Source organism: Rhinatrema bivittatum, chromosome 7 (genome assembly GCF_901001135.1).
Source record: "Rhinatrema bivittatum chromosome 7, aRhiBiv1.1, whole genome shotgun sequence".
NCBI lineage: Eukaryota > Metazoa > Chordata > Amphibia > Gymnophiona > Rhinatrematidae > Rhinatrema > Rhinatrema bivittatum.
This window is the reverse complement of record NC_042621.1, coordinates 285,687,809-285,710,044: the sequence shown is the minus strand read 5'-3', so window position 1 is coordinate 285,710,044 and position 22,236 is coordinate 285,687,809. Positions and strand designations below refer to the sequence as shown.

Here is a 22,236-nt window from a genome sequence, read left to right as displayed (position 1 = left end):
TATTCTCAATGCTATTATCGGAACTAACATCTTGTTGGCATTTTTTGATCATTGGATTTTTAGAAGGCGTGGTATTGCAGGAGTACTTGCATCTGGTCGTTAACACACGGGCATGACGACAGAAACCCCCCCCCCCCCCCCCCAGTCACATCCAGACAGCGGCAATTCATCAGCCAAGGCCACATTGTGTTTGCAATAAGGATAATTTACCTTTCTTTCTGGACAGCAGGCTGCTAGAGAGGGCTGGCAGCTGTTATTGATAACTGATTCAATGGGTGCCCTTCGTTAGCTTATGCGCGAGCACGGCCAGACTGAAGGTCAGCCGCCAGCCGTCGCATGGGCTCCCTGCTAAACTGACCTCCACAAGTGTGGCTAGCATGTGGGCATTAGCAGCGGAGGATTTATGACATGGAAAGCTATTTCGCAGCTCTTAATTTAATAAGCATCACAGGACGCGGATGCTATTCTTCATTCCGCTGCTTGTAGAGGCCAGAAGTGAATTCCGATACCCAGCGTTTGATAAAATTACGTTTCGCTTTATTGCTTTCCCGGTTGTCCTGAGCCACATGTGAGCCTTGCAATGCAAATCCAATTTTTTTTCTTTTTTTTGTTAGCAAGCTGTTCAAAGCGCCGAACCGGTCCTTCAGCCTGTTCCAGTTGATCCTAGAATTTGAGGTCCAGCATGCAAACTGTAACTAGCGCCATGCTGTGACAGTGCTCTTCAACATTAAGTTGATAAATCATGCAGGCAGAAGTCATTTGTCAAAAATACATTTACTTGAGCCAAAATTCACTTTGTGTGCGGTAAGGGGGGGAGGCAGGAAGGCGGTTGCTGTGTTTGATCGCACTAAATAATTTATCAACTTCTGATTTGTTTGAAAAACAAAAGGAAGGGGGGTGGGGGTGGGAAAAGGCTTCCCGCCCTTGGGAATAGAACATTTGTGGAAATGTAATTACATCACCCGTAATGCAATCACGTGCTGCCTGCTGTATATGAAGAGTGGTATATCGATACCTCCTGTGGCAGTCTGGTAATGACAGAAATGCAGAAGCAAGGGAAAAAAAAAAACAACAATCATCGCCTTCTATGTTTACACTTGCTCATTTCTCCAACTGTATGTTTCTTTTCCAGTTCATCCCCTCCTCCTCCCTCTGCTCTTGTATTTTAAGCACGAGTATAAATATACAAAAATCTCTCTATCGGACCTCTGTGGGTAAAATAGTGTTTCAACACACACAGACACGGCCCTTTTTACAAAATTGTGTACCCGATACGTGCGTAAACGTATGTACACACACATTGTACGCGCATCTACGTTTCATGCGTAGGGGAGAAGCAGTCCAGATGGGGTTGGGACTAGCATGCATGCAGACAGCCTGCACACATTCTCTTTACAAAACTGTATGTACCAAATAGCAGATGCAATTTTGTGTGTATATACATAAATATATACTAGCTGAAAGAGTCCATCAAAATTGGCTGGCAGAGAAGTTTCTTTTTTTTGCAAGCTCTCATTGTGTCAATGTCCGCATATTCTCCCTGTCAGACAGTCACTATACCACGTGCCCTCTGACTCTCTGACATACAGTACAGTCTTGGGGAGGAGTGCATGGTCTCGGGCTGTGAGAAGCTATCAGTATATGCAATAGAGCAGCAGTGTGTGCTATGGGCATTTTGTTACTCACCATTAGTGTGCTTAAGCTGCATATATCATACCACACACTTTCAACATCTGGCATGCACTCTGAGCCAGCCGGACCTGCAGCAAAAGCACAAATGTGGAATATCTTCAAAGTTAAATAGCTCCTGGAATATCCACTCCAGTATTCCCACTGTCATTGCAATGTAGTGAGTTCTGAAAGACACATAAAGCATCAACATCTACTCCCCAATTGCCCTACAAATTACTCATTTTCAGCATGACTGAAAGAGAAATCAATGCACAAAGCTTGGTAATTATATACGTAGAAGATACATATAGTAGAGCCGTGTAGGGAAATTATATTTTTTGTTTCAGTTCTTTTTTGTGTTCTTTTTGATAGTTTTTTTGTTTTTTTGATTTCATGGGGGTTTTTTTTCCCCATTTTTTAAATTTTTATTCATTTAATAAAATAGCATGCACTATTTGCAAATAATGTGTGTATTTTCTGAAATGAATGAACCTACACATTTTCAGAGGGGTTATACATTCATTTCACAGGAAAAAAAACCCGGAACCAATAATGCCTGGTTTGGTTTGGATTACTATTTCTTTTAAAACAAATGTACATCCTTAATATGTATCTCTACGCGGATGACATCCAGATACTCATCCCAATCTCAGAATCCTTACAAAAAACCTTGGCTCACTGGAACAATTGTTTGCAACAGATCAATCATCTTCTCTCCAGCCTTTGCCTCATTCTTAACAACAACAAAACTGAGATCCTAATCATCAATCAAGACATCAACATCAAACTTCTAAACCCAGCTGACCTACTCAACTCATCCACTCCCATATTAAATCACTCACCACATGTTCGAGATCTAGGTATCATGCTAGACAATCAGCTCAATTTTAAAAAATTCATAAGCACAACCACCAAAGACTGTTTTTATAAGTTACAAGTCTTAAAAAAATTGAAGCCTCTTCTTTATTTCAACGATTTTCGGATGGTCCTACAAGCCATTATTCTATCAAAAGTCGACTATTGCAATTCGCTTCTCTTTGGCCTTCCATATTCATCCATCAAACCCCTCCAAATGCTACAGAACTCTGCAGCCAGAATCCTTACCAATACGAATAAAAGAGATCACATCACCCCCATTCTCAAGCTCCTCCACTGGCTGCCTATAAAGCAAAGGATCCTATATAAAGTACTCACCGTAATTCATAAATCCATTCACAATATCTCTCCTCTTCAATTATGTAACCAACTACGCCCTCACTCCTCCTCTAGACCCATCAGAGGAGCATATAAAGGCACACTCTATGTACCTTCAACAAAATCCTCGCATCATAAACGTGCCATATCTACAGCAGGCCCCATTCAATGGAATGCGCTCCCACCAGACATTCGGCTTGAGTTCTGCCACTCTTCATTCAAAAAAAAACTTAAAACCTGGCTCTTTAGCCAAGCTTTTCCAGGACCATGATCATCATTTTTTCCCCTCCAACCAGCAAGAACATATCTTCTTCACAAACCCCCATTTTCCATACCACTACCTACTTCGGTATCTAATCTCTTGCTGCAGGACACTTGAGACTTTCTCACTTATACGTTATAATTTTTATGCTCAATAAGACCTGTCAACTTAATTGTTTAAGTCTTTTTTTTTTTTTTTTTCTCCTTTATCTTTTGGTCATCAATGTTACAACGTTATTGTTAAATTTTGAACTTATGTACACTGTTCCAAGTTTCATAACCTTGTTCTATGTAATGCCTTTTGGCAATTTTCATGTTCTGTTTCAATGTAAACCGATGTGATCTTTATTTCATATAGGAACACCGGTATATAAAAATCTAAAAATAATAATAATAATAATAATAATGTATGTATGTATGTATGTATGTATATATATAGAGAGAGGTAGATAGATATGAAGTTATTAAGTCATACATTAAAAATGAACAAAAGAAAATGTTTTTTTACTAATGCATAATTAAGCTCTGGAATTCATTACTAGAAGATGTGGTGAAAGATGTTAGTGTAGCTGTGTTGAAAAAAGGTTTGGACAAGTTCCTGGAGGAAAAGTCCATAAACTATTACCGTATTAAGGTGGAGTTACAGAAATCCACTGCTTATCCCTGGGATGAGCAGCATGAAATCTATCTATCCCTTGGGATCCTGTCAGGTACCTGGGACCTGGACTGCACACTTTTGGAAACAGGTTACTGGGCTTGATGGACCTTTTGTCTGACCCAGCATGGCAAATCTTATGTTGCAGACCTGCTACTGGCAATCGGTATCCTATCATTTGAATCAGACACTGTGAGGACTGGAGAGCAGCCAAAAAGGGCTGTAGGGGTGATCCAGGAGACCTCGGACCAGTGCCATACAAAATGGTGGAAGAAGAACATAGTTACTGAGTGGAGGAAAATCAGCGTGGATATAGCAAAGAGAAGGCAGGCATTACAAATCTAGATGTTGATATTCAAAGGCATTTAGCTGGATAACTCACAAGATATCAGGCTACATGTTGACTTATCAATGTTTCCCCCACTTATCCGGCTAAAGTTTAGACAGATAGCATAGGGGGAAATATTGGATAATTTGTGTGTGTGGGGTGTGGGTGGGGGGAGTGATATTTCTGAGAGAAGTGAAGTTAGCTGACTAGCAGCAGCTGAATTTTAAATATAACTGGCTAAGGGCCTGATTCACTTTTTTTCCCCATTCTGTGTTTATGGGAAAACAGCTGAGTGAATTTAACCCAAGTTAACTAGAAAACTTTAGACTGGCCTTAGAGCAGGTCTAGTTATCCAGCCTCGTGTGGCCAGATAACCTGTCACTTTACCGGATATCTGATTAAGTGGCGCTCTTAAGTGTTAAAAACAAAAAAGTTTGATTGCTGGCCTCCCACCCGATTCCCATTTTCCTACCAATAGCCACCAAACTCACCCATTAAGGTTTAAAAACCTTGCTGGCCGAGCCTTCTCCCAAACCCTCCAGGGGGAAACAGTAAAAAGATAATATCGGCATGGAGCTTACCCATTAAATAGAAAACAACATGGCCTCCTTGCCCACTACTCCCCCCAGGCCACCCATCCAGTACCTGATCGCACCCCTGTCCGCAGCACCGGGACTGCAGTACGCTGAAATCCCAAGCATTTCCAAATGTTGCTTTGGGCGTCAGCTGGGGACACGTAAGCTGTCAGCGTAACTGCCCTGGGCTGGATAGTTATGCCGATAGCTTAACTCTTTCAACGCCGCTGCCAAGGGAAATGTTAAAAGCACCTGAGCTTGCAGTGTACTGTGATCCTGGGGCTGCAAATGGGGCCGCGATCGGGCACTGAGTGGGTGGGAGGTCTTGGAGGGGCTGTGTGTGTGTGTGTGGTGGGGGGGGGGGGGGGGGAGCGTGGAAGTCATTCTTTTTCTATTTTCTAGGGAGGGATGGGTGACGGGAGAAGACCAGTGCCAATAATATCTTTACTGTTTCCCTTCAGAGGGGTTTAGGGGAGCCATAATGGTGGGCCAGCGTGAGTTTTAAACATTCATAGTGAATGGATGGGAATTGGGCCGGGATTACCACTTACCCAGATATCTCTTGAAGATATCCAGCTAAGTGGCACGTTATCTGGCCACACAAAGCCAGATTACTTTGCATCTAACCTGCCATTTAATTTTCAGCAGGACTTAATTAATTGACAGTAGTACAAGAATATTAACATCATATGTTTATAAGTATATGGGGTATAAGTGTCAAATTAAAAAATGATGTATTTAGCATTGTATGCAAGGGAATTTCTAGCACTATATATATTTTATGTACAGTATGAGTGGGGAATGAATGAGATGTGTATGGTATGAATGAAGGTATTTAAGGGTAAAGCATGAGTGTGATTTTAGAGGGTTCAGGTTAGGGTCCGAGTAGGTTATATTAAGAACAGCCATATTGAATGTATATATAAGAAATATTTGGTTAATAAATGATAATTAAATGCAGAGATTGACTTTAGGACCTCTGATTTTGTGGTGTGATTTTGAAAAGCTGGCCAGTTAAGGTTAAAAGTTATCCAGTTAAAGTTAGCCGGATAACTTTAATCTGGCACATTCAGTGCTGAATATTTGGGACAAGTTATCCGGCTAAATTTTGCTAGATGCTTTGTTCACTGGCCGCCTCATTGAATATTATCCCCTTAGATTTCTTTAAAGGAGTAAATAAATATGGATAAGGATGAGCTGGTTGATGTAATGTATCTGGATTTTCAGAAGGCATGAAAGATGCTGGAGGAAATTAAAAAGTCATGGGATAGGGATAGGAGGCAATGTTTTATCTGCTGCTCTTCCCTTTCTTTAAACTATTTCATTTTCTCTCCATTGGCTTTTTTTTCTTGGCTAATTCTGAGCATGAAGAGAGGAAGCATTTTTTATATAATTATACAAATTCAATGATCAGTGAATATTATGCTATTTCAGGAATTCATTTAGTGTCGATTTTATCTATGATACTTAGCAAATGGTGCTTTGCCTATGTATTTTTTAGCATGATGTGAGTGTATAAGGGATGTGTATGCCGTAGTTTGAATGAATGAGCATGAGAGCTTTGATAAGATTTTTTTTAAGGCTTTAGGGATGCGGCCAGCCATGATATAATTATTGTAAATCATTTTTGTGTGCTCTGTAAAAATATTTCTGCATTTACTAAAAAATGTGAATTCGTATAATGATATAAGAATCACTTTCTCTCTTTGTGCTCTGACTAATTGTATGTGAGAGAAGATAACGTTGCATGATTTTTCCTTCATTGCAATTCTGAGCATGGCCTTATTGCGAGTCTCTTTCAAAGGAACTTCTGTGGGTAAAGTAGTGCTTGATGGCCCTTTTGAAAATTGTGCAACGGATAAGCATGCAAAATTATGTGCATGCACGTTGTGAGGTGAAGTAAAAAAGCCCGGTGCACGCATCAAATGGGGGCTGGCGCGCCGACGAATTTTAAAAGCCGCCCAGATACGCACACATCTCAAACGTTTACAAAGGAGGGGGCATGGACATGACCTGGGCAGGTCATGGGCATTTTGGGGCGTGGCCAAGAGATGTGCGTGTTCATACTTCCACGCCTGGGTGCGAACCAGGTCCGGTGGCGCATGAGGTTACTTCTGCTAGGAATGAGGTGCAAGTTAAAAAATAAACAGAGAGAGAGCCATTTCTCAGGGTGTTTAAAGGGTCCGGGAGGTTTGGGGGACGTAGCTGTTAACTGGGTGAGCGGGTGGATGAACTGGTGAAACTGGCGCGCCCCTTTTAACATTCTCTCCGATATATGCGGTAGAAGCGGGACTCGCGCGCTCACTTAAAATTGTGCGCACATGTGCATGCGGGCCAGCCTATTTTATAACACACGCGCACGTACACGTGCAGGTTACAAAATGGCAGCGTATCTGGGCGCGTGCCGAAGAGTACACGCCAAAGAGTGCCTGCACGCTGGCTTGAAAGTTGCCACCCCTGTATGTGTGCTTTTCAGTGCCCAGGGGAGAGGCAATCGAGGGAGTGCAGTCTGGGCAGGGTTTGGACTAACATGCATTCTTTTTTATTTAAAAAACTATGCACGCAAATTCTCTTAGCAAAACGTTGAGCACCAAATAGGAAGTTTTGCTGGGAAAGTTTTCAAAGCGGGATTATGGGCATAAGGCCAGTTTGAAAACTGGTGTAACTTATGCACCTGTTTGCCCGTTTACTTCTGTGCGATGTTACGACCTCATTAACCTAAAAAAAAAAGTAATCTCCGATCCACAACCTCCTCCTAACAGGCTTTTCATTCAGGTTTCTTGGAAAAAAGCTGTCTTTTCTCACGTTTCTTATTCAAATCCCTCTCTTTCGGCAGCCCTCTGGCTCAGTGGCAGTGCTGGGAAGCGCCAGCAGGAAGGACCCTGACGTGATCTCCAAGTCTGGCCTTTTGCTAGTTGTGAATGAAGGCTCATGGCACCCGAGTCTCAGCATTGCTTTCAATTGAGCTGGAAGAAATAAAGGAGGGAAAAGAAAACCCACCCTCTTTGACCTGTGTCAGAATGGTATTTTTGGAAAAATGATGACATCTTTACATATTCAGCTGATGAACACAGTTAACAGAATGCCCTTCTTGTCCTCTTTCCTCTCCCAGCAGTATTGGATGTAGTACATTATGCACTGCCCATATCTGAGGTCTCTTCACTTGGCATCAAAGAACCACCATTAGCCGGATTCAAGCCAAGCTTACATGATTACTTTTCAGCCCTTGGGGCTTGATGCATCCAAAATCATTTTGGCCTCTAGTGGTAAACATCACAAGTAAAGCATTTTTGCTGACTAGCACTGGCGATAAAAAAGAAATATTCACAAGATATTCTGCAGCCCAAGAAAATATTTGCTATGGCTTGACAAAAAGGTTATTCAAGGCACACAGGAGAAGGCTCTGCTGATGCAATCCATACCACCCACAGCCATGCCCAAAAGCAGTCAAAAATGCCTACAAAGTCATCAGATAGATAACTAATTATGGTGATGCTCTTAATTTGATGTTTTGTTCAGGTTTGACTGTTGACCCCTTTGGGTAGATAGTTTGGTTGATGGATGGATTTAGCTCTTTGCAATGTATCCTGACCCTTTAGGATGGTTAGTAAGGCTGCTGCATGTGATGTATTTATTGCTATTTTATTTGGTTCAGATAGTTGCTTAATAGCGTGCGGGGGGGGGGGGGGGGGGGCGCTGTTGGTTAGTAAATATTGGAGTTTTAGTTGTGTTAGCACTGTATTTTATTTTTTTATTACAATTTTATATAATGTGATCATATGGATTTGCTATTATGTTGTAATGTATGTTGGTTTTATTCTTTAATCTTTTCGATATTATGTTATTATGTACTGTATATTTTGCTGTTCCTTTTTGTACCACACTAAGGGGTAGATTTTTAGGCCGCCGGCGCTCGCAAAGCCCTGGGATGCGCGTAAGTCCCGGGGCTTGCTAAAATGGGCGGTCTGGGGGGGGCGTGTCTGTGGTCCGGGGGCGTGCCTGCGGTCCGGGGGCATGGCTGAGTGCCCCGACACAGCGGCCTGTGTCGGGGCCTGGCCAGCTGGCGCACATAAGTTACGTCTTCCAGCGGCAGGCGTAACTACATCGAACAAGGTGGGGGGGGGGGGGGGATTTAGGTAGGGCCGGGAGGGGGGTGGAACAAAAAAAAAGTTCCCGCCGAGGCCGCTCCGATTTCGGAGCGGCCTCGGAGGGAATGGAGGCAGGCTGCTCGGCTTGGTGCGCGCAGGCTGCCGATTTTGCACAGTCTTGCACGCGCCGACCCCGGATTTTAAAAGATACGCGCGTATCTTTTAAAATCCGGCATACTTTTGTTCATGCCGGTTGCGCGAACAAGTGCGTATTTTTTAAAAATCTGCCCCTAAGTGATTTTGTTTGGCATGCCATAAGTAAAACAATAAATTGATAAACCAAAACTTCCTTCTTCTCATCCTAAACAAAACCTCATTTCTTTCATCCAGAACTGTATGGCAGCTTTCTTAGGAATGCTCATTTTATGTTATACTTCGCACATGCCCTTCATGCACTTTTAAGATGCATAATACCGTCTCACATATAAACACCTTTCATTTTTGCTGTCACATACTGCACATCCAATGCAGAATGAATCTGCAGGGCAGCAGGGAGCTAAGAAAATACAGATACTACTGTCATACCGCAATGCTACAAGGAAGCAGGAATCACTTCCACTGAATCCTCGTTGCACTGTTAACAAAGGCAGCTCCCTCTGGAGGACTTGCCTAGACTGGTTGATTTTCACTTCTTCTGCGTATCAATCCTGTACTTGGCTGAGTGAGTCGGGAGGGTGAGTGTGCACAGAAGGGGAGCTCAGGAGAGGGAATCAGGCCCTCGGGAATGCTTGTGAAAAGATGAGGCATAGGATCTGTTATGATGAAGGCATTCATCCTGGCATTTAAAAAATTTGCTAAGTCAGCACAAATCTCTGTAGGGGATTAAGTTCGTAGAAACATAAGAACCGTCATACTGGGTCAGACCGAGGGTCCATCAAGCCCAGTGTCCTGTCTCCAACAGTGGCCAATCCAAGTCACAAGTACCTGGCAGGATCCCAAGGGGGGATAACTACACAATCCCAAGAGATATATGAGTGGATCCGTAGGGGGAGCCCAACCACACATTTGCTGTATAAGATCTAAAACTTGTTCCCAGAAGCCATGTACCTTTACACATTCCCACCACATGTGAAAATAGCTGCCCCTTTGCACACAACCTCACAGGGACTGTTGGCACTAAAGTTTTGGAGAATAAGAGGAGGGGGTCCAGAACAATCAATGGAATGATTAGTACAGAAGGAGATCTGATTGAATGCCCACAAAATTTGCTTCCATTCTCTCCAGTTCAAATCAGCTTAATAAACTGGATAAAGCGCTGCTTTGCTTTCTCATCTGCTGTAGCTGCAACTAGTCTCCAAATGAATACCCTACTCATCAGCATGATCTTGCATGCAAACTTTAGCTGCCCTGTTAGCTGTTGAACCTGCCTAAGAGTTAGCGTCTTCAGCCTCAAAGTATGTTGCATTGTTTGGGATAATCTTTGCATCCTGGCAAGTGTGACACCATCTCCATCGAGTCCAAGTCAATAAACAGGAAGATCAGTCTATGGCTGGGGCCTTCTATTTTGCCTTCAGCCAGGGGGATGCAGAATTCTTCAGCCACAGCCCTACATTCTTAAGAACATAAGGCTTGCCATACTAGGTCAGACCAAGGGTCCATCAAGCTCAATATCCTGTTTCCAACAGTGGCCAAGCCAGGTCACAAGTGCCTGACAGATTCTGACAGCAGACTCTTGAAAAATATTGGTCTGATTAGGGCTCCCATCTACATAGTGTGTGATCAACTTCATCCCCACCTGTTGTTCTGTTACCCAGTGTACAAAAGTGCTTATAGCTTCGAAATATCCACAAGAAACTGAAAATTCTATGGACATACATTTATCAAAATAGCTTTGGTCCCAGACTATAAAGCCCAACAGACAAAGGAATCTAGATGAATAGGTAGTATCTCCTACAAGCAAACTCTATATCATCTTTTGCCATTAAGGATCCCTGTCTGCAGTTCCTCACTAGTTCAACAGCTTTGTTGAAAAATGCATATTATATTGAATAGCATGCCTGATCTATAAAACCGTTCACTCCTTTTCCTTCAGGGTAAGAGAGGTTATGAGTCAGCCTATATTTGCCTTCTTCGTTTTTGGGTTTTAAACCCAATGGAGAGATACGCAGGTAGCTACTGCGGAAGGGGGGAGATGTGGTGGTGCTATAAGTCTTCCATGTTGGAGTACCTACATAATCCTGCATGCAAATTTGGCCTTTTCCCCCCAATTATGCTAGCAAAATACAATTATTTATGGATTTAAGAACCCGTTGTTTCTTTTTATTTTCTTTGGTCTTCTCTTCTGCTGGATTACTGCTGCTGAATTGTCTTGCTCGTAGAGGGTAAAGAGGGTGCCGGCGAGAAAGTGGTGCCCTCTTATCCTGCAGTGAGGTTGCTCTGCACTCTCCTTTCCCCACTTCATCCTGCTGTAGCCTGCCTCCCTCCTGCCCATCCTCTCTCTTTGTTTTCTGGCCACACTGCGCTATCCACATGGCTGCGTTATGGCCTGATGGGTTAGCACAAATCCCATTTCGGAAAAGGAGAGGAGGAGGAGGCAGAGAGAAAGAGAGAGGCAGAGAGAGAACCTCTGTGGAGGCCCACTGATTTTTGAACTTATTATATCACTGTAAGAGGGGGCATTATGAACTCGGGGTGAGGTTTGTGGGGGGCAATTTTACATGCACAGTCATACGTACGAACAGCACAGTTACCATCAGTGAAGAATGAATGTCATTTGGAGTGAATAAAGGTGAAATAAGAGTAGATTTGTACCATGTTCCCTCTACTTAGCTTGATGCTCTCTTTACCTAGCTGCATTCAAGGTAGGTAGAGAGTAAAGTGTGCAAATCTACTCTTCTTTTACCTTCCACCCCTCTAAATCATATTAAATCTTTGCTGATGCTAACTGTGCTGTTTGTACGTATGACTGTGCATGTAAAATTTCTCACAAAACCCAACTCATCTTTCACCTCGAGTTACTAGTGCCCCCTCTTACAGTGGTAAATAGTTACCTTTTTTGTGAGCCTCTACAGAGTCTCTCTCTCTCTTGCTCTCCAGTAGCCCAAATAATTTAACTCGCATTACCAGGAAAATTACCCTAACCATGCCTCTTTTTTATCGTGCGCACTATTTTTGCTATATTTATCGCAAAATGATGAAGCTAGGTGTTACATATAGGGAAAAATAACCCTTGCTGTATTTACACAATGTTAGGTTCCATATTAAGACTTAAGACTTGGATGTTCAAGCAAGCTTTCCCGGACACAATCTAATGACTTCACTGTCTCCTTCTCAAAACAAGCAGCCCTCAACCATGTTTTTTTTTTTGTATATAGTATTTAATTTGTATATTGTTTAACTGTTACTAATCTATCCTCTCTTTTCCTCCTTCTCCCAGTTCTGCTACCCTTGTTAAATGTAACTGTACCTTCGGTCACCACAGTTCCAGTTTGATGTGTCTACTGCACTCCTGTTTTATGTAAACCAGCAAGATATGTTTTTCATGATTGCCAGTATATAAAAACCTTAAATAAATAAAATAAATAAATATTAGGAACTACCACCCAGGAAAAATATCTAGGTATCATAGTGGATAATATTTTAAAATCATCGGCTCAGTGTGCTGTGGCAATCAAAAAAGCAAACAGAATGTTAGGAATTATTAGGAAGGGAATGGTTAATAAAATGGAAAATGTTATAATGCCTCTATATCGCTCCATGGTGAGACCACACCTTGAATACTGTGTACAATTCTGGTCACCACATCTCAAAAAAGATATAGTTGTGATGGAGAAGGTACAGAGAAGGGCAACCAAAATGATAAAGGGGATGGAATAGCTCCCCTATGAGGAAAGGCTGAAGAGGTTAGGGCTGTTCAGCTTGGAGAAGAGACGGCTGAGGGGGGATATGATAGAGGTCTTTAAGATCATGAGAGGTCTTGAACGAGTAGATGTGAATTGGTTATTTACACTTTCGAATAATAGAAGGACTAGGGGGCATTCCATGAAGTTAGCAAGTAGCACATTTAAGACTAATCGGAGAAAATTCTTTTTCACTCAACGCACAATAAAGCTCTGGAATTTGTTGCCAGAGGATGTGGTTAGTGCAGTTAGTGTAGCTGGGTTCAAAAAAGGTTTGGATAAGTTCTTGGAGGAGAAGTCCATTACCTGCTATTAATTAATTTTACTTAGGGAATAGCCACTGCTATTAATTGCATCAGTAGCATGGGATCTTCTTAGTGTTTGGGTAATTGCCAGGTTCTTGTGGCCTGATTTGGCCTCTGTTGGAAACAGGATGCTGGGCTTGATGGACCCTTGGTCTGACCCAGCATGGCAATTTCTTATGTTCTTATAGTCTTAGGTAGGCAGGGTCACTCTTTTGCTAGCAACCTCAGAGTCTCTCTTCTACTCCTCCGCTGCTGCTGCTATTGCCACATGCCTATTTGGGGAAAAAGTCAATCTGCAGCTGCAGGAACCCATTCTGCTGTTTTTCCTCTGGGCCAGCCTTGCAGTATTCAAAACTTGTGGGACTAGCATTGCCTCTATGCTGACCTCTTCTGCTACCGGTGGGGTCCTGTTGTATGGGCCTCTCCTTTCTTCAGCCACCAGTGGGATGGGGTTCACCAGTGTTTGCCTAGGCCTCTCTTTTTTTTTTGGCCACTAGTGGATGTGGCCCACCAGCAGCTGCATGGACCTCTCTCTCTTCTTTCTTTATTTGGACACCTTCCTCACTTCCACTGCCACCGCCCCCCAGGTTTGCTGCTCTGTGCAATTGCACGGTTTGCACACTCGGTAGCACCGAGCCTGCATAAACATAACCAGAAAAATGTTATTTCCATGGTACAGTACTTCTGTGCAAATTGAAACCAGAAATGAGTCAGAGCTAGGTTATGGAGGCCTACTCCTTGTGGAAAACTTTTGGATTTAAAATATCCCAAATCCAAGATTGAAACGGATTCAGATTGGTTTTTTTTAATACACTTGTCTCTGTCTAAAATAATGAGAAAAAATACAGCAAAAAGCTAAAATTATAGAAATTATCATTAAACTAATTACATAGCTATGTATAAGACATAGCTAGAATTTTCTGTTTCCTACTATATCAGTGTTGAAGATTTCCATTTAAATTTCTTACAAATCTATCGTTGCTGGATATTATTTAAACATTGTAAGATCCCGAAGGAAATTCAGAAATTCCACTACAATATCTTCAGCTTGTGATTGTTGGAAATCATTTTGACCTTCAAAGGTCAGATATGGCATTTAATTTATTGCCCATTCATCCATAGAACTAGCGTTGAAATTATATCCCTGAAACGGTGCTCCCAGTGTGAGTGTCACATGCATTAGCAGAGCTGGGCAGGTTTCAGACAAGTATTGTCTTTTTTTTAATGCAGCACTGATCTGGTTTTGCTGTAGATACAAAAGGAAGTGAAAAATATTTTCCATTTGGTTTGTGTTAGTCATCCAGAACTGCCAGTACTGATGGAGAGTAATTTTCAAAGGCATTTCGGCAGGTGAAGCAGTGCCCGTCAGACAACTGTGTGACTAACACACGTGCAAAATTACATGCATGCACATTGTATATGTGTACTTTCGTGCACATAGGGGAGAAGCGTTTCGGAGAGGGGGGTTGGAAGCTGAGTAGGACTGGGACTTATGAACATTTTTTAAAGCATGCATGCAAATTATCTTTGCAAAATGATTCACACCAAATTGCAGGTGTGATTGCACACGTAGTTTTTGAGGAGACCATTTTCAAAGAGAAAGTATATGTGTCTGTGCATTCCTGCTGTGAAAAGTAGTGAAAGTCTACAAATAAAAAGTATCCACAGGTATTTCATCGGCTGAAAATTGCTTCCAGAAGGCTCTGATTCACTCCGCATGTGTACTCGGCACTAACACCAACAATGCTCAGATCTTACTCAACCCAGTTAATACTGACATGTCCTTTATTTATTAAAGGAGTGCATACCCCTGAGAAGGGGTATGCACTCCTTTATACTCCTTTATACTCCTTTATACTTAGTATTGCCTAATGTTGACTCTGAATTTCCTGTAGGATTATACGCAGCACTGATAGCCCTGAACATAAGAAGTGCCATGGCTGGTTCAGACCAATAGTCCATCGAGCCCAGCATCCTTTCTATGACTATGGCCAGTCTAGATTACCTAGAAGTATCCGGCAGATCTTATTATGAATGTACATTCATGGCTGCTCACTCCCAAAAGTAAGAGGCGGTGATCCCCAAGTATATCTGGCTAATAATTATGAATGGCCCTGTCCTCCAGAAATGTCAAAACCTTTTATTTAAACTGAGCTATATTAATAGGCTTGAGCACATCCTCTGATAACAAATTCACAGTAATTGACAGCAGATAAAGACCAAAATTATCTATGCAGTCTGATCAATTCAGATTCATCCAAATGCGGCTTTCGGTTTCCAGCTCAGCGGGAGCCCGCCCCCTTTGGGCTCTGGCACTTTGAGCCTTCATTCTCAGCTCTTGAGGAGAGGGAGTGTCCTGTTTTTAATCTTCTCTCTCCAAATCAACCCAGCCATCACAGAAACAGGTCTCGATCGGGTTCCACAAACCCAATGGTCCCCCTAGAACCCGGATAATGTGCATCCTCATTCTGCTCACTGCAGCGGCACTGAACAATGACTGAAGCTTCGTTCCCTCCAGGGCTGTGAGTGCTTCCTCTGCAGCATTGCCCTGCCCTGGCTGACTTGAGGGACAGAAGACCTACCTAGGATGTGAACCCAGGTCTTCCGCAAGGCAGCGCAGACACTTGCCACTGAGCTGCTCAGCTGTACCCAAAGGTTGATGTTAAAAAGAAAAAAAAAAGAACCTTTCCAGCTGGCATTTAACGTGTGGTTACTCCAATTCCGGTCTTTTTAGAAAATGACTGATCAATCAGACCTGCTTTCAGTGTATAATGGCCAATAATTTGGGATGTATGACCAATTGCTATGTGAGAATTCTCAAAGTCATAGGGGATTCAATATAATCAAAAGGTTTTCAGTTGTTGCAAACTTTGCTCCTGAGGTTGTGTGAAGATTTTATACTTGATACGGTGCCATGTCACATGTTCCATTTAACTCTTTTCAGATTTGACTTGCAACCTTCAATCTTAGGACTCAACAGCTGAAATAAAGAGGCATATCCTGAATGACTAAGAAACGCCTTACTGCTTTGGTCTGCTGGTTTATTTCCTTGCACCTGGCTCAGGGCATCGTGCCCTAGTGTGTCCGAGGTGCTGGTTTAAAGACGTTTCTGCACAGATTCACACACAAAAAAAGTAGAGCTGAAGGTCGCCTAGCCCATCTCCGTGTCTCTTTGCAGAATTCATTAGGTTTTTGCAACATCCCTGGCACTCGTTTCCCTAACCTGCTCTTAAAAACCTTCAGTGACAGATTCTACCACCTCCCAACGTAATTTACGTCAATGTTTAACTATCCATGGAGTTAGCAAGTTCTTCCCATTGCCTTACCTAGCTCTCCCCTGCTGCAGTTTAATCCCATTACGTCTTGTCATCCTTGTACTTGAAAAAAAAAAGCTATCAAGTTACCTGTTTCTCTAGGCTTAATAAACCCAGCTCCTTTAGCCTATCCTCAAAGGTCATATTATCTAGGCCGTTAGTGATTTTCTACAGTAACATGTGAGACGTAAAAAAAATCAACCGTAACATAATTAGTGTTTCCAAGCCGATGAAGCTGGCAATGCCAGCCTACAAGTGCAGTGACTCTTTCTCTACATTTTTACAGCACATCATACCGCATAACCTCCGATTCCTTCTGTGCACGGAAACCCAGCGATGCAAATGCACACACCTTCCCACATTAGATTACATCTTTGTTTTAATAAATGCAAAAGCGCAACACCGGGTGATCCCGATGCCACCGTGTTAACTGCGTATGATCTAATCTAAAACTATCTTCCTGCAGCAACATGGAAATATAGCTGATGCTAAAATACATTTTAAAAGTTTGCAAATATGCTCCCATCACAGAACGTTGCACCCACCCCTATCCTTCCCTTTGCATTCAATCTGTTCCTCTATTTTTCTGGCAAATGCAATTCTGCCTATTATCGTACACAGTGCAGGGCATTACATAACCGCTTACGGCCAGCTCCGTGTGAAATCCGCTGGATTTACGCGCGTAACCTTTTGAAAATCCGGCCCTATGGGTTTTCCACAACTGCCTAATGGTTTCCCAGTGATTTTATAGAAACCCTCAGATTGTAGCCAATGGTGCAGAGCCTCATTGCCAGTAAAGTACCAGATCCAGACTCCATGCACACTCTTATTTGGAAGTTCACAAACTAAGAACATTTTGTCTCTTGATTACAATGTTCAGCTAGAGTGAAAGCTTTGATTGAGATTAGTTTGGTATGCAGAAATGTTCTCTGACTGAACTTTGCTGAGCCCATTTTTTTTTTAACGCTAAAATATTTTAAGCTCTGTGTGGCTTTAATGGTTGAACTGCGGGATTAAGGGCTTGATTCACGGCAAATCTCATTACTGTGCTGCGTCAAAATAGCATGTTTGTTTATTTATTCAAATTTAGCAAACACGGCTAATCGGGACCCTGCAGCGATTTACAAAGACATACAACATAATACAAACAATCCATATAAATATAAAAATAACATACTTACATTAAAAATTAAGCAATTAGTTTAAAATTACGGTGCTGAAACAGGGGTTTTGCACAGTCAGAACAGCCTGAAGAGACAGAGGGCAGGTAGATAGTCCAGAAGACAGAGGGAGCTCTAAAGGGAGTCCCAGAGAGAACACTGCCTTATGGCAGAAAGAAAAAGCGAACAACAGTTGGCTAGGGTATTGTAAAGCCAAAAGAAACAGGAAGCACAGGGCTGCTGGGAAATGTAGTTTGGAGATCCTGGACAATCAATTAGGATGAAGTTAGCAGCCACAGAAAGGCCTATTTGCAGCCCATCTTCAGGGCGGGGCTGCTGAAGGCAGGCCTCCCCGTGTAGATCTTTACCCTCTGGAAACTTCAGCTCCCCCTCCTGGGAGAACCAAGGAATGCCTGTGCCTTCTGGCACACTAATAGCCAGTACTACAATTGAGACGCACCCTTAAAGCCAAAAGCAAAGAAATCCAAAACCTATAAACAGGATCCGGTCCCAGTTTTCCTTTTTTGAATATTTGCCAGGCGCTGTCTTACAGGAAGCACTTGCTGTCCTCTGAGGGATGGGGGAAATAGGAGAGCTTTCAGGATTCCCCTAGGAATGGGGAGTGTGAGGATTCCCTTAGAAGAGGGGGTATCAGGATTCCCATGGAAAAAATGGTGGTGGTGGGGGGGAGGGGATAGGGAGCCGTATCCCTGGCTAGAGAGGCTTGTCCAAGGCGTGACCCCGAAGCTCATGGTCTAATAGGCCTGCCCGCTGGTCCCTAACAGAGGAAAAACTAAACTTAGAGAAGAAACCAACGTAAACCTACCCTAAACTAGAGGAACCCAACTAAGGGAAAAAAAAAAAGGATGGGTGACTCAAAAACGAATAAGAAGGGTATGAGAGGGGGCCGGGGGTGGCAGAGCACCCTGCTTACTGCCCTTCGGCTGGCAACTGCACAGAAAGGTGTGTTAGTAACCGGGAGACGCGGCTGAGGCTAATTACACCTGTGCGGTGAAAGAATTTGCTTTTTAAGGGAGAGAACACTGCCTTTCAGAGATGAAGAAAACAGAGCCAGACGGGGAGCCAGGAGAGAGCGCTCACCCAGACCCAGATGTAGAGATGCCCACAGTTTTCGGCTACAGATTTTGGATCTGCAAAGGGAAGCAGGTTTTAAATGGCCCTGGGGAATTGGGCTGACCTGTGAGCGACTACCGTGGAATCTTATTGGGGGTGGGGCGGCTGGTATCTCAGGAAAGGAACTGAAAGTTATGTGTGAAGTGCAGACCGATGCATGGAATAAAGTTGCTTTTTACTGCAAGTGGCTGGTTCTAAGCTGTGTGTTCCAGAGAACTGTCAGTAGGTCATGTGGCAACCAGTGACAATTACAAAAAGTAATAAACTCACATCAAATAAATCAATCAATAAATGAATAAATAAAGTAGACAAATAAAGTGCTGTTTATTAAATTGTAATAATACATGAGTTCAATACATGAACGTATTGAACTGACCCATGAATCTATAGATCCATATTATGAATGTCTCCTTAAACTTTCTAATAGCCATGATCTATGAATGTCTCTTGTGAACCACTGTCATCTTTATTAAGAATGACGGTATATAAAATGCTTAAATAAATAAATAAATAAATAAATAAACGAGTACCATGGTTTAATTCATGTTGCATTTTGTGAGTGGGAACTTGTGGATGTCATAAGACCCATAAGTTCTTGGCCATGGAAATGTGTGTTTGCATCCCCCTTGGCCTGTGATTTTTTAAAGGGCCAGTTAGCTTCGAGTTACACACTGCCTCTGGCACAACCCCCCATAATCCATATCCCCCAATTAGATCCCCAACTCCCTCAATACGAGCTCCACTGGTAGCCCCATTGCTGGGTATGGGTCCCAACTCAAAATGTTCCAAAATCTTCTCTTATGCAAAGACTCTCCAAGCCCTCCTCACCTCAGACTTCCTCTTACTCATCTCAGGAGCCTCCATACCCCCTTATGACAGAAGCAAACTCTAGTAACTCCTGTCCCACTGGCACCATAAATTAAAATGGAATCAATGTTCAGGTCTATCCTAGACCACGCCTTAGTTTATAATAATTGGTCTAGGATAGACCTGAACATTGATTCAAAAAACAAGTGGATTACAACGTCTTTTATGTGATGGTCTTATATACACTTTCGCCCAAATTTTCAAAAGGCCGCGTGCGCAAATCCCAGCAAATACACGCATGGCCGGGCTGTGCGCACGCCGGGTGCATTTTAGGAACGGCCTGGCCACACGCGTATCTGCCGTTACGCGCAGAAGTGCCGGCAGAGCCAAAAGGGGCGGGCCGAGGGCCGGCCAGGACAGCGCCATTAGATGCTGTCTGGAGGAAGCACGCGCTGGCAGGTGGCCAGCACACAGAACTTACTTCTCCTCCAAAGAGGAAGTAATTTGAAAAACAAAAAAAAATTAGTCTAGATAGGTAGGGGTTAGGGGGTCGGGGAGGAGAGGAGAGGGGAAAAGGTAGGAAGGGTAGTTAGCAGGATAGGAAAGTTCCCTCCCAGTCAGCTCCTTAATTGGATTGGATTGGGAGGGAACTGGGAAAGGACCACTCACGTCGCAGTGCGTTGTTTTTTAAAATCCCCCCCCCGCGCATGTGAGACGCCACCCGCCCGCACCTGCATGCACGGATGTTAAACTCCGGCGCGCATATGCGCACGGGAATCATATTTTATTACATGCGTGCGGTGACACGCGCTTGTTATAAAATCGCAGCGGCCACGTGGGCGTGCCGGGAACCGCGCGCATATGGACGCACGCGCGGGATTTTGAAAAACCACCCCTTTGTGTTATGGTTGTGTCTATTGACATCTCGTTGATTTTGAGACTGGATTTAGGATTTTGCCCCCCTAGGCACAGATGGTGCTGCTGTGCCACCTCCCCCAGAGTTTCCAGCTGCAGTTCAGGGTTAAGATTCTGTGGCAGGAATGTGAAAATTCTGCAGTGCGTTGATAAACATTTCCATCTTTTATATTACATTATCAGTCTTGCTTGTGCCTGTAACATTTATTTTCCTTTCATTTTGGTTAGAAAAAGGGAAATCAAGTATCTGGTGCAAGGAAGAGATCTCAGGGATTTGGAAAGGAAGGGAGGACGTCTAGGAATGGGGGGGAGGAGAAGGAAGGAGGACTGGAGATGGAAGACGGGGAAGTGTGAAAGGGTGGAGAGATCAGAAATCTGAGATGGAAAGAGAGAAGGGAGAGAGAGGGAAATTCTGGGATTATAGAATGAGAAGGAGTAGGAGGGGTTGAGGTGGGTTCCAGGATCTGGGGAGAAGGGAGAGGTAGGAGAAATTGGAGGGTCCTGGGTCTAGGGGATAGACTCCAAGATCAAAGGAGAGGGGATGTGAATTGGCATGGGGGTGGGGAGGTGGCAGATGTCCCTCCCATGCTCCAGCTTTGCTCTCCCTTGCATTCCCTTCTCTAACCTCTCATCCAAGCTGACACAGACATACGCACACACCCAACATCAATCCCTTCCCTGTCACACACAAAAACTCTGCCTCCCTCCCCCATTCCCTTCTCTCTCACACACACAGACCCACACCCTCCAGCTGATCCCTTGTCATCCCCACTCAGTCCCTCCTAAGCTCTTCAAAATAATCCACTTTGCCTCGTCTGCTCCAGGCTCACCCCCTCCTCTCCTGTTCCCTGCAAGTTGCCTGGAAGGTGCTGGATCAGGAAGCGGAGAGCTGTTCTCTGCTGAATGAGATTTAGCACGGCTGTAAGGCAGCAAAGCTTCAGCCAGCCTGTTGCCCCCCCCATGATTTTTGCCACCCTAGGCACAGGCCTAGTGTGCCTTTTGACCAATCCAGGCCTGTGAATAGAGATTCTGCGATATATTGACTTGGGGTGGACTTTATACCGGGGGGCAGGGCCACGGGGGGGGGGGGGGGGGTGAGGGTGGCTCCGTTGGGAAGCTTGGGGGATCTTTCGGGGGATGATATGTCAGAGATTATAGGAGGAGGAGCAGGATGATTTTTTTTTTTTTGGGGGGGGGGGGAAGGGATTAAACTAGGGGATAATAGTCCCCTTTAACATATTGGGGAGAGGGCCCAAAAGCATTGGTGGGCATGTTAGCTGGCCAAGACTCTTATGGAAAGTTCATTATACCTCTTGAGGTGTAGTTAACTTTCCTTGGCTTAATGTGCATTGTGAGGTTTATCACAATCTGTGTTAAACTCTTTTTATATTAATGAGGTTCTTTGCATGCATTTGAATGTGATGCAGCTCATTAATATTTTCTTCAAGTTGCACCACGTTTTCGGTGCACTATTGGTAACGCTCGTTAACAGTTTTAACATGTGTTAAATGCCAAATCTAGTGTTTAACTTATGATGCCGTGTTATTACATCTTGGTGAATAGGCCCCTTCTTTGTCCTCTAGATAGTGAATAAAACAAAAGACCTGAATAACAAGTATTATAAAAATTGATATTTTGGAAATGTTTAACAAAAAAGCCTATATTGTGTGATTGGTCAAAAAAAAATGTTTTTAAGCTTGCTTCGGGCCCCAGGCATCACATTAACGAGGTGCAGTCACCTGCATGCACAGCCTATCACTGATGACGCAGATCTTGTACTTGTCCAAGAGGTTGCACCTGACCCATCAAGCGCCTTGGAGTCTGCTCAGATCAGCAGCCCGCAGAAAGTCATGATCACCTCATCTGCACATCTGGGAACTCTCCTGATTTTCCCCGGAGACTCGGGAAATTTGCATCAATTGCCGTGCGT

General features: G+C 43.4%; 1 long non-coding RNA gene across 2 annotated transcripts in view; it reads right to left on the bottom strand.

The window, feature by feature from the left end:
• The window catches only part of LOC115095961, a 148,939-nt gene extending 131,235 nt beyond the window's left edge, over positions 1-17,704 (bottom strand). For both annotated transcript variants that reach the window (XR_003857922.1, XR_003857923.1), the window contains exons 1-2: positions 17,472-17,704; positions 1,687-1,760 (exon numbers count right to left, since the gene is read on the bottom strand). This is a non-coding gene — a long non-coding RNA (uncharacterized LOC115095961). The remainder of the gene's footprint in view (positions 1-1,686; positions 1,761-17,471) is intronic.
• Positions 17,705-22,236: the final 4,532 nt, after the last annotated feature.